Genomic DNA, 16039 nt, shown 5'->3' with positions numbered 1-16039 from the left:
TGTGTGTGTGTGTCTCTCTGTCAGTATGTGTGTGTGTGTCTCTCTGTCAGTATGTGTGTGTGTCTCTCTCTGTCAGTATGTGTGTGTGTCTCTCTGTCAGTATGTGTGTGTGTGTCTCTCTGTCAGTATGTGTGTGTGTCTCTCTCTGTCAGTATGTGTGTGTGTGTCTCTCTCTGTCAGTATGTGTGTGTGTGTCTCTCTCTGTCAGTATGTGTGTGTGTGTCTCTGTCAGTGTGTGTGTTTCTCTCTGTCAGTATGTGTGTGTTTCTCTCTGTCAGTATGTGTGTGTTTCTCTCTGTCAGTATGTGTGTGTTTCTCTCTGTCAGTATGTGTGTGTCTCTCTCTGTCAGTATGTGTGTCTCTCTCTGTCATTATGTGTGTGTGTCTCTCTCTGTCAGTATGTGTGTGTGTCTCTCTCTGTCAGTATGTGTGTGTGTCTCTCTCTGTCAGTATGTGTGTGTCTCTCTCTGTCAGTATGTGTGTGTGTCTCTCTGTCAGTATGTGTGTGTCTCTCTGTCAGTATGTGTGTGTCTCTCTCTGTCAGTATGTGTGTGTCTCTCTCTGTCAGTATGTGTGTGTCTCTCTCTGTCAGTATGTGTGTGTCTCTCTCTCTGTCAGTATGTGTGTGTCTCTCTCTCTGTCAGTATGTGTGTGTCTCTCTCTCTGTCAGTATGTGTGTGTCTCTCTCTCTGTCAGTATGTGTGTGTCTCTCTCTCTGTCAGTATGTGTGTGTCTCTCTCTCTGTCAGTATGTGTGTGTCTCTCTCTCTGTCAGTATGTGTGTGTCTCTCTCTCTGTCAGTATGTGTGTGTCTCTCTCTCTGTCAGTATGTGTGTCTCTCTCTGTCAGTATGTGTGTCTCTCTCTCTGTCAGTATGTGTGTCTCTCTCTGTCAGTATGTGTGTTTCTCTCTGTCAGTATGTGTGTTTCTCTCTGTCAGTATGTGTGTTTCTCTCTGTCAGTATGTGTGTTTCTCTCTGTCAGTATGTGTGTTTCTCTCTGTCAGTATGTGTGTTTCTCTCTGTCAGTATGTGTGTGTTTCTCTCTGTCAGTATGTGTGTGTCTCTCTCTGTCAGTATGTGTGTGTCTCTCTCTGTCAGTATGTGTGTGTCTCTCTCTGTCAGTATGTGTGTCTCTGTCAGTATGTGTGTGTGTCTCTCTGTCAGTATATGTGTGTGTGTCTCTCTCTCTCTGTCAGTGTGTGTGTGTGTCTCTCTCTCTGTCAGTGTGTGTGTGTGTCTCTCTCTCTGTCAGTGTGTGTGTGTCTCTCTCTCTCTCTCTCTGTCAGTGTGTGTGTGTCTCTCTCTCTCTCTCTCTCTGTCAGTGTGTGTGTCTCTCTCTCTCTCTCTGTCAGTGTGTGTGTCTCTCTCTCTCTCTCTCTCTGTCAGTGTGTCTCTCTCTCTCTCTCTGTCAGTGTGTGTGTGTCTCTCTCTCTCTCTGTCAGTGTGTCTCTCTCTCTCTCTGTCAGTGTGTGTGTGTGTCTCTCTCTCTCTCTGTCAGTGTGTGTGTGTGTCTCTCTCTCTCTCTGTCAGTGTGTGTGTGTGTCTCTCTCTGTCAGTGTGTGTGTGTGTCTCTCTCTGTCAGTGTGTGTGTGTGTCTCTCTCTGTCAGTGTGTGTGTGTGTCTCTCTCTGTCAGTATGTGTGTGTGTGTCTCTCTCTCTGTCAGTATGTGTGTGTGTTTCTCTCTGTCAGTATGTGTGTGTGTCTCTCTGTCAGTATGTGTGTGTGTCTCTCTCTGTCAGTATGTGTGTGTCTCTCTCTCTGTCAGTATGTGTGTGTGTCTCTCTCTGTCAGTATGTGTGTGTGTGTGTCTCTCTCTGTCAGTATGTGTGTGTGTGTCTCTCTCTGTCAGTATGTGTGTGTGTGTCTGTCAGTATGTGTGTGTGTCTCTGTGTCTCTGTCAGTATGTGTGTGTGTTTCTCTGTCAGTATGTGTGTGTGTCTCTCTGTCAGTATGTGTGTGTGTCTCTCTGTCAGTATGTGTGTGTGTCTCTCTGTCAGTATGTGTGTGTGCCTCTCTGTCAGTATGTGTGTGTGCCTCTCTGTCAGTATGTGTGTGTGCCTCTCTGTCAGTATGTGTGTGTGCCTCTCTGTCAGTATGTGTGTGTGCCTCTCTGTCAGTATGTGTGTGTGTGTCTCTCTCTCTGTCAGTATGTGTGTGTGTTTCTCTCTGTCAGTATGTGTGTGTGTCTCTCTGTCAGTATGTGTGTGTGTCTCTCTGTCAGTATGTGTGTGTGTCTCTCTCTGTCAGTATGTGTGTGTGTCTCTCTCTGTCAGTATGTGTGTGTGTCTCTCTCTGTCAGTATGTGTGTGTCTCTCTCTGTCAGTATGTGTGTGTGTCTCTCTCTGTCAGTATGTGTGTGTGTCTCTCTCTGTCAGTATGTGTGTGTGTGTCTCTCTCTGTCAGTATGTGTGTGTGTGTGTGTCTCTCTCTCTGTCAGTGCCTGCGTGTCTCTTCCCCCTGTCAGTGCGTGTGTCTTCTTGTGTCTGTTTTAGGACCTGCACCCCTCCGATCACGAGAGAGGTGTTTCTACTTACCCTCTTTCCCACGCCATGCCAGTTTTCCGTGGCTTGTCCTGCCTTCATAGGTGAGATAATCAATTTTTAAGCTCTTCGCTAAACCAATGCTTTCCTATAAGAAAGCATTGGGAGGATATTGTGCGTGTTTTCTATATGTAACATTCAGCACCTCCGTGCAGAGCGTGGAGAAGCTGAACAAAGGTGCTGTACACTGTGCAGCACTGACACAGGACTCTCAAGTGGCGTCTGAGTGACTGTCACTAGAGGTGCTACTAGGTAGCAATGTAAACACTGCCTTTTCTCTTAAAAGGCAGTGTTTACATTGAAAAGGCTACAGGCACCAGAACAACTACATTAAGCTGTAGTGGTTCTGGTGACTATAGTGTCCCTTTAATAATTGTATATTTCTCGTAAATTAAACTTCGTTAGTTTAAAAAAAAACAACCACAAAAAAACTGGCTCCTAACTTTTTTAGCTGACTCCTAGATTCCAAACAAATTTGTCAAGCCAGGTATAAAAACTGAACAGCAGAATCGGCTTGGGGATTTTTTTTTTCTAAATTTTGACATGAATTTGAGTTCTTAGTTTAGTGGATAAACCTAACCGTTTTTACAAGCAATATTTGAAGTGTCTGATACATTCTGATACTGATTTCCAAGTTTTGCTTATATGAATAGACTAGCTCGACATATTACATTTTTATCATAACATTTCTAAGTTTACTGCGTGGTGAAGGTAACGAGTGAAGTTGTAAAATATTCGCTGTACCTTTTTCATAGTATCTAGCACCCCACGCATTCATCCTATATTTCTAGTTGATGTGTTCATATAATATGGCTGTTATTTAGTCCAACTTGGCTACTGCTTCTCCATCTTCTCATACATCGACTTCTTTCCTTACGCCTCCATTTCAAAATTCTACTACTTCACTTCTGCATCAATGCCCAGGGTCTACTACTCCACTTCTGTATCCATGCCCAGATTCTGATCCTTCTCTGAGTTTCCATGCCCAGGTACTGATCCTTCTTTGTGTATCCATGCCCAGGTACTGATCCTTCCTTGTGTATCCATGCCCAGGTCAGGTTCTGTTCCTTCATTGTGTATCTATGCCCAGGTACTGATCCTTCCTTGTGTATCCATGCCCAGGTCAGGTTCTGTTCCTTCATTGTGTATCTATGCCCAGGTACTGATCCTTCCTTGTGTGTCCATGCCCAGGTCAGGTTCTGTTCCTTCATTGTGTATCTATGCCCAGGTACTGATCCTTCCTTGTGTGTCCATGCCCAGGTCAGGTTCTGTTCCTTCATTGTGTATCTATGCCCAGGTACTGATCCTTCCTTGTGTGTCCATGCCCAGGTCAGGTTCTGTTCCTTCATTGTGTATCCATGCCCAGGTTCTAATTCTTCCTTATATATTAATACCCGGGTTCCACTTCTTCCATTATGTATCCATGCCCAGGTTCTGGTTCTTAATCTTCTCAGGCATACAGTCTCTCCTCCTTGCAACCATACCTATCTTCTCCTTCTAAGTGGCACCAAATCATTCCACATTGCACAGCCAATCTCCTATTCTGCTCCTCAGACTTCCAAGGAATAGACTCCTTCCCTTATGAAGCCCTGTTTTGTTTCTGCTTTCAAAACATCAGTCTGCTATGTTACAAGCTCCTTTCCAATTACCGTAGTACACTCTACATGCAGTCCTAAGTGAAACCTGAGATTTGAAACCTTTATAGTTTCTACGTTAGAGGTGATATAGGTGGGGCATTTAACCCATATGTTTTCCCAGGTGAGCAGATCTAAGCATTATTGTTTTTTTTGTGATGGACATGCATATTTAAAATAGTTTTTACATGACAAAGACGTGGGTGAGGGGATCTAAGTCTTATTCATTTTCCCCATCTGTTTAATTTGAATACCTGAGGAGGATATCAGCAAGGGTGTTTAGCCTTCATTGTTTTATTGGGATGGACATGTTGAATCTGTTAGGGGTTTATAGGATAAGGGCAAATAGCGTATTGCTTTGTTTGCTTTGAAATTGCTGTTGGTGATTTTTAAAGATACTCTGTGGTATTTTTAGCTGTGATGAAGAAATTTTAGCATTAGGCTGTATCCGTGTGCTTTGCCTCGTGGTTTCCATGGTGATGGCTGACCTAATTCAGGAGAAGGATACAGGCGAGAGTTTGTCAGAATGCGCGTTGAAATTGTGCAGTAGAGGTGATTGGGGAGACGCTCAATGACAAGATCTATTTCAGAGAATTGTTTAAGCCAAAAGCTGGTGAAATGTGTCTGGAGGAAAGCTGAGCTCAATGCTGTGTCTCTGTATTCTGCAGTGTTTTTCATCATACTAGCAAGAGGTATATTGCTTTTTTTTTATTTTTGTGCTGGATTACTGCTTCTAGGCCCAGATGTAGTGTGTTTGGATTGCTTTGAACTTGGTTTGCTGGCCAGGGTAGTGACATCCAGAGATGCCGGGGTCTTGCAGAACTGGACGCAATCAATGCGCATAACATTCCCCTGCGGTTCAACTGCTGGCTTTATGACCATGTGTGATTCAAAACATGACCATATAAAGGTGGACTACAAGCCATATCTGGCCCAGAACCATTAAAAAGTATATATTTCGAAAATGTTAACATGCCATGCTGTAATAAATGAGGTAGTTTGACAATTTAGTGTAATAATTAGGATTCCAGTGAAATACCCAGTTCTCAGTTTAATAATATAGTTTCATCTCAGTCCGTATCATTAGCACACACAAAAGTGGCACATTTATGCCATATGTCCAAGGTATATTGATGCCAAATATTTTTAGGTAGTATATCGATGTCCACTTAACAAAGCCTTTATGAAAACTGGGAATGTTTTTTTGGTAAATGCCTGTCTCTGCATTCCGTTTGTGATACAAAGATCGTCACTTCCAGTTACTTTGAATAACCATTCCCACTAATTTCATTCAGGGTCTGGTTGTGATTTCCAGAATTTGTTCTACAACTGTATCCAGGAGGTTCAACCAGTTAGCAACATTAATAAGACCATAAATTTTTTTAATTTTTTTTTTTTTTAAGATTGCATTTCCCATCATGCATTTGGGTGAGCAGGTTTGAACAAATAGTCCACAGTAGATTGAGTGCTGGAAGTAAAATTAGCCTTTGGCAATCAAGCTACATAAGAATAAATACAAAATGATTGGTGCAAAATAAATATTTATTATTCTTCAAACACTGTGCACTGCAATTTGTGTATCATTAGCAAATAATAGTATACCAATGTTTGTTATCCGTAGCATTGTGACTTTATTTGTTTAGTTTAAGCAGATCAACAAATAAATACCATTCGTATAAATTGATATAGCCCCTTACCTGTGAGGGATGTGATCAATAAAGTTATAGATTAATGACAACAGTATAATAATATCTGTCAGTACAATATATATATATTCTTGTGTGCTATTCGTGTGGTTGCTTTCATATGATGTGTGTGTGTTGTTTTTGTATTGTTAAGCCTTAATAGTTGCTGCTTAATTTTCACATGGTATATTGTTTGATATTGGCTTAAACACAAGTGCCTGAAGGCCACCTGTTATGGAAGCATATGTAGTGATTTTGCATAGATAACCGCTTCCAGAATGCTCACTTGACAGGCTAAGTGAGAAATCTATTCCTTCCCACTTTGCTCAATAAAATAAAATGATTGCCCAGGAAGTATTGAAGGGGAGTTATGGCCTGCAGCCCTTATTGACCGAGCACCGTAGGGTCCATAGACCCTACAATGCTTCATTGTGCTTCACAAAACATCACGCCTTGTACATATTTGAACATTCATCCTTGCCTCTGATTAAGGCATGTTGTCTGTTTATCCTGCATGCCGTCAGCCTGTTTTTGTGTCTGTTGATATATTCTACAAGTTCAAAATTACGTTTAGCAAGTATTCAAAAAAAAAATAAATGAATATATCTGTGCTATATTTGTTTTTTTTTTTTTAGTTCCTTAACAAACAGCAACGTGGAGGACCATTATTGATATAGATATATATCCTTCAAACCAATTTTCCACTCACCATTGGCAAGTGAAAATATAGTTTTGGGGAGTATAGATTAACATAATATTTATTTACTTCCCTCTACAGATCGAGAGAATATAAATAAAATCCCTCCTCCCCCTAGAAACCTGTTCTATTTAGGGAGACAAAACATACCAATAATGCTCTATTCCTTCCATTCTACCTCTCATGTCTACCTCAAACAAATCTGTATGTGAACTCTATCAGTTTTTTGCAGTTTCCACCAATACTTCAGTTTCTGTTTCCCATTGGGGAGTACTGTGCTGCTGTAGGTTTTATTGTTTAAAGGGTTGCTCCAAGCAAAAACTGTCTTTATAAACCTTTACAACAAAAATGAAAACAAAAATCTAAAACCTGTGTTCCAGTAATGAGGCCAAGTTCTTCCTGCAGCCCTTTCCTCCTCAATTAATGTAATTTTCCATTTGGGGGACAGATGTCATGGAGGTCTACCTCTGATAGGAGGACATGTGTGGCATGGAGGGGGCCGTGCCGCTATTGGACGCCTGTTTCCAGTATACCGTGCATGTTGATGTCACGCATCCAATATGCACAGATTTCACATTAGCCATCTGGAATTGAAACAGAACTTAAGTTTCACCAGTGTCTTGTTTTGTCAGCTTGACTTCTATAGATAACTACTCCCTACATTTTTTAATATATTCTATGAATACTTGAGCACTCATGAATTATTATTTTTTTAAATTCACTTTTTAGGGAATCATATTGAAGCAGATTAAATAACGTTTGTTTTTAGTGACAGAGCCTAGTGATGTTTCCCTGATACTGCCTCCTCTCTCCGCTTCCTTGGTGTTATCATGGTATGTGTTTGTTTTTAAAGGACCACTAATTAAACCTAGACAACTTAATAAAAGCATTGCAGTTTACTATGTATGTATTTAAGTGGAACTGTCACTGTCTGGGGACAATGGAGAATTTGCAAATACCTGTTGGTTTGAGAGGGGGGCAGAGAAAGGCGAGTATAACTTACTGGTACCTGTCCCTCATGGGCGTCTCCATCATCTTCCTGCCAGTTCTCTTCTGCAGGAGCTGACGCCACGCCTGTACTCTCGCACATGCGCGAAATTACAGCATTGAGGTCTCCATACATAAAGCCAATTTCCTCAGCCGTCACTGGATTGACAATTCTTGGCAACGGAAGCTGCTACCAGTGTCAGAAGTGTAATTGTTTTGATTTTGACTGGGTTGGAATTTCCGTAAAATTACGACATAGTCTGAGTTTTTCTAAAAGAGCGGGGTATTGGGGTTAGGGCAGTGCCGCATATGTATGTATGTTGCAGGATTAAATACGCCTCTAATGGCTGTCTACCTGCCACTAATGCGGTTCCACTGTGAGCACAGAGTCAAATTTGGGTCTCACATCTAACCGTCGTTTAATTGTCTGGCCTCCCATGTATTAGCCATGCATGCAGTTTTCGCTTTTGATTTTTTGGATGAAAGAGAAGTGTCGGCTTGACATTGTGGGCTCAACAAATCCTAGGTCACCATGACGACTAGGATATTTTTCTTGACTCCTGGGATTTTTTTATCCAGTTCAGCAGTCTCACCCCATCCCCTCACTCCCATCTTGATGATCTCAGACAATCCAATGCTTTTTCTTAGGAAAGCATTTGGGAGGCTATTGAATGTGTGCGACAAAACACCATGCTGCGCCAATCAGCATCTCCCCACGCATTGAATTATTGCATCTCTGTGGAGACCATTCAGCCCCTCCAGTGAATGTATATGCTGCACACTGTACAGTACTGGACTAAGAAGCATATCTAGTGGCTGTCACTAGAGAGGATACTAGGCAATGGGGTTTTCACTGATGCTTGTGCAGAGCGTGAGGACGTCCAGCGTTGCTTAATGGACTCCGAGTCCCTTAGAATCCCGGAAGCGCCTCTAGTGTCTGTCTGCCGCTCGAGGCAGTCTTAGTGCTGCACAGTAATCATTGCAGTTTCTAAAAAAAAAAAAAAACTGTAATAATTTACATTGTAGGACTAAGTAGGACAGGGACAATGCCCTCAGACCACTTCAATGACATGAAGTGGCCTGGGTGTCTATAGTGTCCCTTTAGAATTGTATTTTTGTTAGTTTAAAAAAAAAATCTGGCTCTTAACTTTATCTGTCTCCTATAGTCCAAGCAAATTTGTCAAGCCCTGAGGTAAAGTAAATTTAATTTGGGGTGGGCACCGCTTTGTGGCATGCCCTTTTTTTGTGAAAGCATATATGAAGTATGTTTATTTACTGCAGTGCACACCAATAACTGTGGAGTCCGTTTTTTGGTTTTTTTTTCTCTCCTCCACTGTCCCATTTCAGTCGTGCTTTAGCCACCTTTTAGGCAAGCTTTGTTTACCACTGGGATCTGTAGCTGGCTTGCTGTTGTTTTGTTACTTAGAGACCTAAGCTCTTGCACTTTCACCATAACTGAGATTTTGTCACAGCGCAGGGGGATCTGTATCTACGCGGCCCACTGATACTTAAGGTAAAAGTAAGCCCCTGATTTGCGTGGTCGCGCCGAAAAGGAAAAAAATTAACTTACCTGGATCGTGGTGGAGTGCCGCCCAATCCTCCAAGAAGACTGGTGTGGTTTTCTAAGGGACACCAGCTGCTGCGGTTCCGTTCTTACTGTTAAAGGGCACACTACCAACATTAAAGATGGCGCTGGCGTGCATGTGACGTCACGTTATCGACGCACACGCACGTTTTGGGGTCAAAAGCCATGTACTAACCAATCACAGCACTGAGAGGCATATTTAAACCCTGTAATGCCTTTTCTCAATGCCCTGTCGTGGTTTCCACTTGTTGGTTGTCGGAGAGCACGTTCTTGGTATATTTTTCTGGTTATTGACTTTGGCTATTGTTTTTGACCTTCTCTTCTTCTGGTATCCTGACCCATGGTTAATTATTCGTATTGTCTCATTCTATTTCCCCGACCTTGGCTTGTGCTTTGACCATTCTCTTTCCCGCTACGTCCGGCCATTCTAAGGTCTTGTATACGTTGTTTGTGTTAATATAGTTCTGCGTGTTGGGTGACACCGTAATCGTGACAGATTTATCAGTTGCTATAAAGGGCTACTGAGTCCGTAGTTGCTGTTTGCATAGAGATCCGCATAGTTTGTTGCTTCTCTTGATAATTACTTAGGTCAAATACTAATGACCGGTTATGGTTCTAGTTGGCAAAATTAATTTAAAACAATCAACTTTCTACTCTATTTTGTTGTGCTTATATTTACTAAAGGCAAATTAGGTTGCAGTTATTTATTTTAAGTAAATTTTGCAAATACAAAGCACATTTGGTTGTTGATAATTTCAAACAGGCCCAAATCCTGGGGACCCTCAGGTCCATTTGAATGCTGATTGACTAAATCTTGTGAACCGTGTTCGTATAGCTGCATTCAAATGCTCCCAGATGGTACCTGCTAATTTTTGCTAAGACCCAGAGGCATTCAGATTTTTATGAATAACCATGTATTGACTCCTCTGACACTGCATCTTTTCGCTTTGCCATTATGATCTGTTACCCATAGAATTTACTTTGAATGTAATATTGACTCCCAAACCTTAGACATAATTTGTGGCAACTTAATGGATAAGGAATGTGATAAACTAGTTGTTTGTTTAAACCATGCGTAGTCAACCTGGGTCCTAGCGCCCACTAGTGGGCGGTTTGGGATTTCAGGTGGGCGGTGGTGGGTTCTGCAGAAAATGCCTGGTGGTCCTCTATAGCCATGTAACAAGGCCGGCAGGGGAGATCCTTTTATCTCCCCTGCCGGCCCATGCAGGGCCAGGCTTGCTGTAAGCCCTTTCGGGCTGGTGAGGAGATCAAAGATCTCCCTCACCGGCTCGTTGATGCTTAGTTCCAGCAGACGGAAGGAAGGGCCTGGGAGGCTCTGTGTTCCTCCTGCATTACCATGGCAATGCTCCGATACAGTACTGTGCTCGCAGGAGGACAGAAGAGTCAACCTGCAACAAAGGAGCTGCAGGCTAAAGGGAACATGCCACCACTGGACCACCAGGGCTTTTGAAGTATTATGTCTCCCCTCCCTGGTAAAAGGTAGGAAGAAGGAAGGGGAGACATTAACATAGAGATTTTCACATCTCACCCACCTACACACAGCATAGACACTATGCACCCTTTATACACACACACACACTGCCCCCTCATACACTACATCCAAAACACACACACTCGCGCACACACACTGCACCCATCACACACAGCGCCACTCACACACACATTACACCCTTCACACACACACACACACACACACACACACCCTTCACACACAGCACCCCATTCCCACGCACACATAGAAAAAAGTAGAATAGAAATTAGAAAAAAATGAAATAAAAAAGTTAAATGTAAGTACTTTTTTTTTTTAATCCCTCCTTTCTAAAAAAAAATAAAAAATCACACGTGCGCCATACAATGAGTTACTGCAGCACTGGTGGGCGGTAAGGAAATTTTACCATCAACAAAGATGCAAAAGTGGGCGGTAGGTATTAAAAGGTTGACTACCCCTGCTTTAAACGGTCTGTGAAGTTTAAAAGGATGTGTATCCCGTTCCTCCAGAAGACATAGAGTTTGAAAGACCCAATTTGATATTTTTCTGCATAATCAGCTTTTCCGTGACCTGTGTGGTCAGCTGCCAATACTGCGGAGGTGGGCACTTCTGCTAGAGATATTTTACAAATCTACTTTCTCCTAGTTTACTTCTCTTCATGAGTTACATCCTGCCACCAAGGCATCAATCTTACCATGATATGCGATATCTGCTAATATCACAGAGTGCTAGTTGTACTGCATAAATGTACTTTTTACACGCTCAAAGGCACACTGTAGTCACTATAAACTATTAAATCTCTTGGTTGTGGTGCCTGGAGTCCCCAGGCACTGTCCCTCTATTCAGTTTTAAGCCATTTTAGAGCAGTTTAATACTAAAATGTCAGCTGACACTCAACCAATCACAGCTGCCCATTGCTGCTCAGGCTAATACTTCATCAGTAGCCAAATCAGCACAGGGGAGGGTCTGCTGTGGGGCTACTCTTAAGCATTAAAACATGAAAACATTAAATACTGGTGAATGATTTAATTGCACCAGGAGATCCAGACACCATAATGAGATGAAGCGGATACAGTGCCTACAGTGTCCCTTTAAATATAAATAAAGATATATATATTTTTATTTTTTTGAGACCAGTCTTTGTTGTTTTCTTAATGGTTCATTGTGATGCCGTTACATGCTTGAGGAAATTCAAAAGGCAGTCATAGTCTCTATGTGAGTATTGGGTTCTTCTCGCTTGAGTCACGGAGCTGACCGTTTCTGCGTTTACACTGCAGAGTTTGTGCATCAGTCTGTTTGGGGATGTACTTTTTGAAGAAAAGGAACCTGACAGCCAGTCTATGCTGTATTATAGCAAGGCGAGTGTATACGAAGTTCCTTAACATGAACTAGCAGACTTTGATTATGCATTTTGCTAAGCTAAAGGGCTTGTCAGTGTGAGTGTGGTTATCCTTCTGAGCTAGACATGCTGTCAGTTTTTGTGAGAGTGGGCTGGGAAATGGGAGGTATTGAATACAGTATTGCAGGATAGACTGTGATATAGGAACAATACAGTGTTGCAGTAGAAGTGTGAGGGGTACGGTATTAGTTTGGGGCTAGACTTGGGAGGACTGCGCACTATACTGACTGACTGCTGTGTAGGGTGAAATGGGGTGATAGACTGAGTGCAGTATTTTTGTAAGGGGTATTGAAACACTGTCTTCGGAGGCTTGAGCGTTGTTGTTTGGAGACAAGTGGTATGATGGGAGACGGCCTGCGAACAGTGGGGGGGAGACACTGGCTGCTCTTAGTGGGAAAATCTAAATGCATTGTAATGTTATAGGAGGAGAGACTGAACACAGTGTCATGGCACAGGGTAGAGACTAGGGATCGACCGATATTGATTTTTTTTTTTTTAGAACAGATAATTTGTGAACTTTCAGGCCGATAGCCGATAACTTACCGATAACGATATTCTGTACATTTACCATTTAAAAAAAATAAATAAAACTATTTCTACACAAATCTACTGTTAACTGAACATGTTTATTAGTTATTTCTTTTTTTTGCAAATCTTTTTTTTTTTTATTAAAGGGACACTATAGTCACCCAGACCACTTGAGCTCAATGAAGTGGTCTGGGTGCCAGGTCCCCCAGGTTTTAACCCTTCAGATGTAAACATAGCAGGGTTCATCCAACCTCTAGTGGCATCCAACCTCTTCCTGACAGGGGGGTCCTAAGGATGATATAGTGTCAGGAAAACAAGTTTGTTTTCCTGACACTATAATGATCCTTTAAGGTAAATGCACAAAATATACATGCCTGTCAGAATTGTTTATGTTTTCAAGAATATATGTATGTGATGTGGATGCAGTGAGAGTATTTGTGTAGTGAATGCAGTGTTTGTGTAGTGTGTAGTGAATGCAGTGTTTGTGTAGTGTGTATAGTGAATGCAGTGTGTGTTTGTGTAGTGTGTGTATAGTGAATGCAGTGTGTGTGTGTATAGTGAATGCAGTGTGTGTTTGTGTAGTGTGTGTGTATAGTGAATGCAGTGTGTGTTTGTGTAGCGTGTGTATAGTGAATGCAGTGTGTGTTTGTGTAGCGTGTGTATAGTGAATGCAGTGTGTGTAGTGTGTTACACAGGGGAGCTGGAGGGAGCTGCTGGGAAGGTAAGTAAGAGTGTGCTGGGCCCCCCAGGACCCTGATGGTGGCCCTGGTCTGCATTATCGGTAATATCAGTATCTTTATTGGCCGATACCGATAATGCTTAAAATACAGAATATCGGCCGATAATATTTGCAGTGGGAGACTTGCAGTGTCTTGGTATGGTGGGGGGGTAGACTTGCAGTGTCTTGGTATGGTGGGGTGGAGACTTGCAGTGTCTTGGTATGGTGGGGTGGAGACTTGCAGTGTCTTGGTATGGTGGGGTGGAGACTTGCAGTGTCTTGGTATGGTGGGGTGGAGACTTGCAGTGTCTTGGTATGGTGGGGTGGAGACTTGCAGTGTCTTGGTATGGTGGGGTGGAGACTTGCAGTGTCTTGGTATGGTGGGGGGGAGACTTGCAGTGTCTTGGTATGGTGGGGGGAGACTTGCAGTGTCTTGGTATGGTGGGGGGGAGACTTGCAGTGTCTTGGTATGGCAGGGGAAGACTTGCAGTGTCTTTGTATGTAGGGGGGAGACTGATAGCAGTGTCTTGGTATGGGGGACTGAAAGCAGTGTCTTTGTATGGAGAGGGAGATTTGCAGTGTCTTGGTATGGAGGGAGACTGAAAGCAGTGTCTTGGTATGGAGGGAGACTGAAAGCAGTGTCTTGGTATGGAGTGAGGGAAACTGAAAGCAGTGTCTTGGTATAGGGGGGAGACTGAAAGCAGTGCCTTGGTATGGAGGGGTGGGGGGAGATTGAAAGCAGTGTCTTGGTATGGAGGGGGGAGACTGAAAGTAGTGTCTTGGTATTGAGGGGGAGACTGAAAGCAGTGTCTTGGTATGGAGGGGGGAAGACTGAAAGCAGTGTCTTGATATGGAGGGGGGAAGACTGAAAGCAGTGTCTTGGTATGGAGGGTGGGGGGAGACTGAAAGCAGTGTCTTGGTATGGAGGGTGGGGGGGAGACTGAAAGCAGTGTCTTGGTATGGAAGGGGGAGACTGAAAGTAATGTCTTGGTATTGAGGAAGAGACTGAAAGCAGTGTCTTGGTATGGAAGGGGGAGACTGAAAGCACTGTCTTGGTATGGAGAGGGGGGGACTGAAAGCAGTGCCTTGGTATGGAGGGGGGGAGGGACAGGACTGAAAGCAGTGTCTTGGTATGGAGGGTGGGGGGAGACTGAAAGCAGTGTCTTGGTATGGAGGGGGGAAGACTGAAAGCAGTGTCTTGGTATGGAGGGGGGAAGACTGAAAGCAGTGTCTTGGTATGGAGGGGGGGAGACTGAAAGCAGTGTCTTGGTATGGAGGGGGAAGACTGAAAGCAGTGTCTTGATATGGAGGGGGAAGACTGAAAGCAGTGTCTTGGTATGGAGGGTGGGGGGAGACTGAAAGCAGTGTCTTGGTATGGAAGGGGGAGACTGAAAGCACTGTCTTGGTATGGAGAGGGGGGGACTGAAAGCAGTGCCTTGGTATGGAGGGGGGAGGGACAGGACTGAAAGCAGTGTCTTGGTATGGAGGGTGGGGGGAGACTGAAAGCAGTGTCTTGGTATGGAGGGGGGAAGACTGAAAGCAGTGTCTTGGTATGGAGGGGGGAAGACTGAAAGCAGTGTCTTGGTATGGAGGGGGGAAGACTGAAAGCAGTGTCTTGGTATGGAGGGTGGGGGGAGACTGAAAGCAGTGTCTTGGTATGGAGGGTGGGGGGAGACTGAAAGCAGTGTCTTGGTATGGAGGGTGGGGGGAGACTGAAAGCAGTGTCTTGGTATGGAGGGTGGGGGGAGACTGAAAGCAGTGTCTTGGTATGGAAGGGGGAGACTGAAAGCAGTGTCTTGGTATGGAAGGGGGAGACTGAAAGCAGTGTCTTGGTATGGAAGTTAGAATGTACAAGGTGTCAAGGTTTGGGAGGGTGGAATGAACCCAGTGTTTTGGGAGGAGGTGGTAAATGGAGCACCCGGTTGTGGTATAGGGGCATGATTGATCACAGTCCAGGGAGGGAGCGTGTTGTGTAGTACTGGAGGACAGCAGCTGGCATGCAGCCCAGTCTCTCTGTGGCAGCAGTTGCTATTATGCAAATTCAGCTTAAGCTTCACATTCCTCTATTTTTTTTTATCCCCCCCCCCCCCCCAACTCGCAGTGTACTCAAAACAAGCAGCTGAACGCGCCAGCCACAATCTTTCCTCTTGCTTACAACATGAAACAAGGTGCCACATTTATTTCCCTAAATAACTGGCATTGTGTAAGCAAACACTCCCGTACGCAGCCGTGCAATAGCTGCTGCCAATAGGGGAGTAATACTACCGTTACTCGTTCCTCCCCTCTCTGCCATTTTGTTTCTTCAGCGCAGCTAGCAGAGTTTGACAATATTATTTTATTATTTTTTTTTCCACCTCTCTTCTATTAACCATCTCTCGGCAGTGGGATTGTGATAGCAGGTTATTGTTCTCCTAAAATCCAGCTGAAGGTAATCCCTAAAATGGAATGTGTGAGCTAATGACCTCACACTCCTCTCTGGGCTGTTTGTCAGATGGCTTGCTTCACGGTTCAAAGCATCTGCTCCTGCTCAGACAGAATTGCATACACCATAACCACATAAAATCCGGCTTAATTTAGCGAAACACCACTAATTTTAGGATACTGAAATGTCTGCGTAAGTAATATAAATATATCTGACACGCATTCATATGTGTATACTAAAATTAAGGAATTTCCTGTTTTGCCTTGTGTGTATGTATTGAGAGCAGCGGGGAGTTGCTACTAGAACAGAGGTGGCCAAAAGGCAGGTCCGCAG

At 43.5% G+C, this 16039-nt stretch overlaps 1 protein-coding gene across 3 annotated transcripts in view; it reads left to right on the top strand.

Moving 5' to 3' along the window:
- Positions 1–16039, top strand: part of ASH1L (ASH1 like histone lysine methyltransferase) — a 118842-nt gene that overhangs the window by 27475 nt on the left and 75328 nt on the right. The gene's annotated exons all lie outside the window — the stretch shown is intronic.

This window comes from Pelobates fuscus, chromosome 13 (assembly GCF_036172605.1).
Source record: "Pelobates fuscus isolate aPelFus1 chromosome 13, aPelFus1.pri, whole genome shotgun sequence".
In the NCBI taxonomy this organism is placed as follows: Eukaryota; Metazoa; Chordata; class Amphibia; order Anura; family Pelobatidae; genus Pelobates; species Pelobates fuscus.
This window is presented reverse-complemented; position numbering and strand designations above follow the sequence as displayed.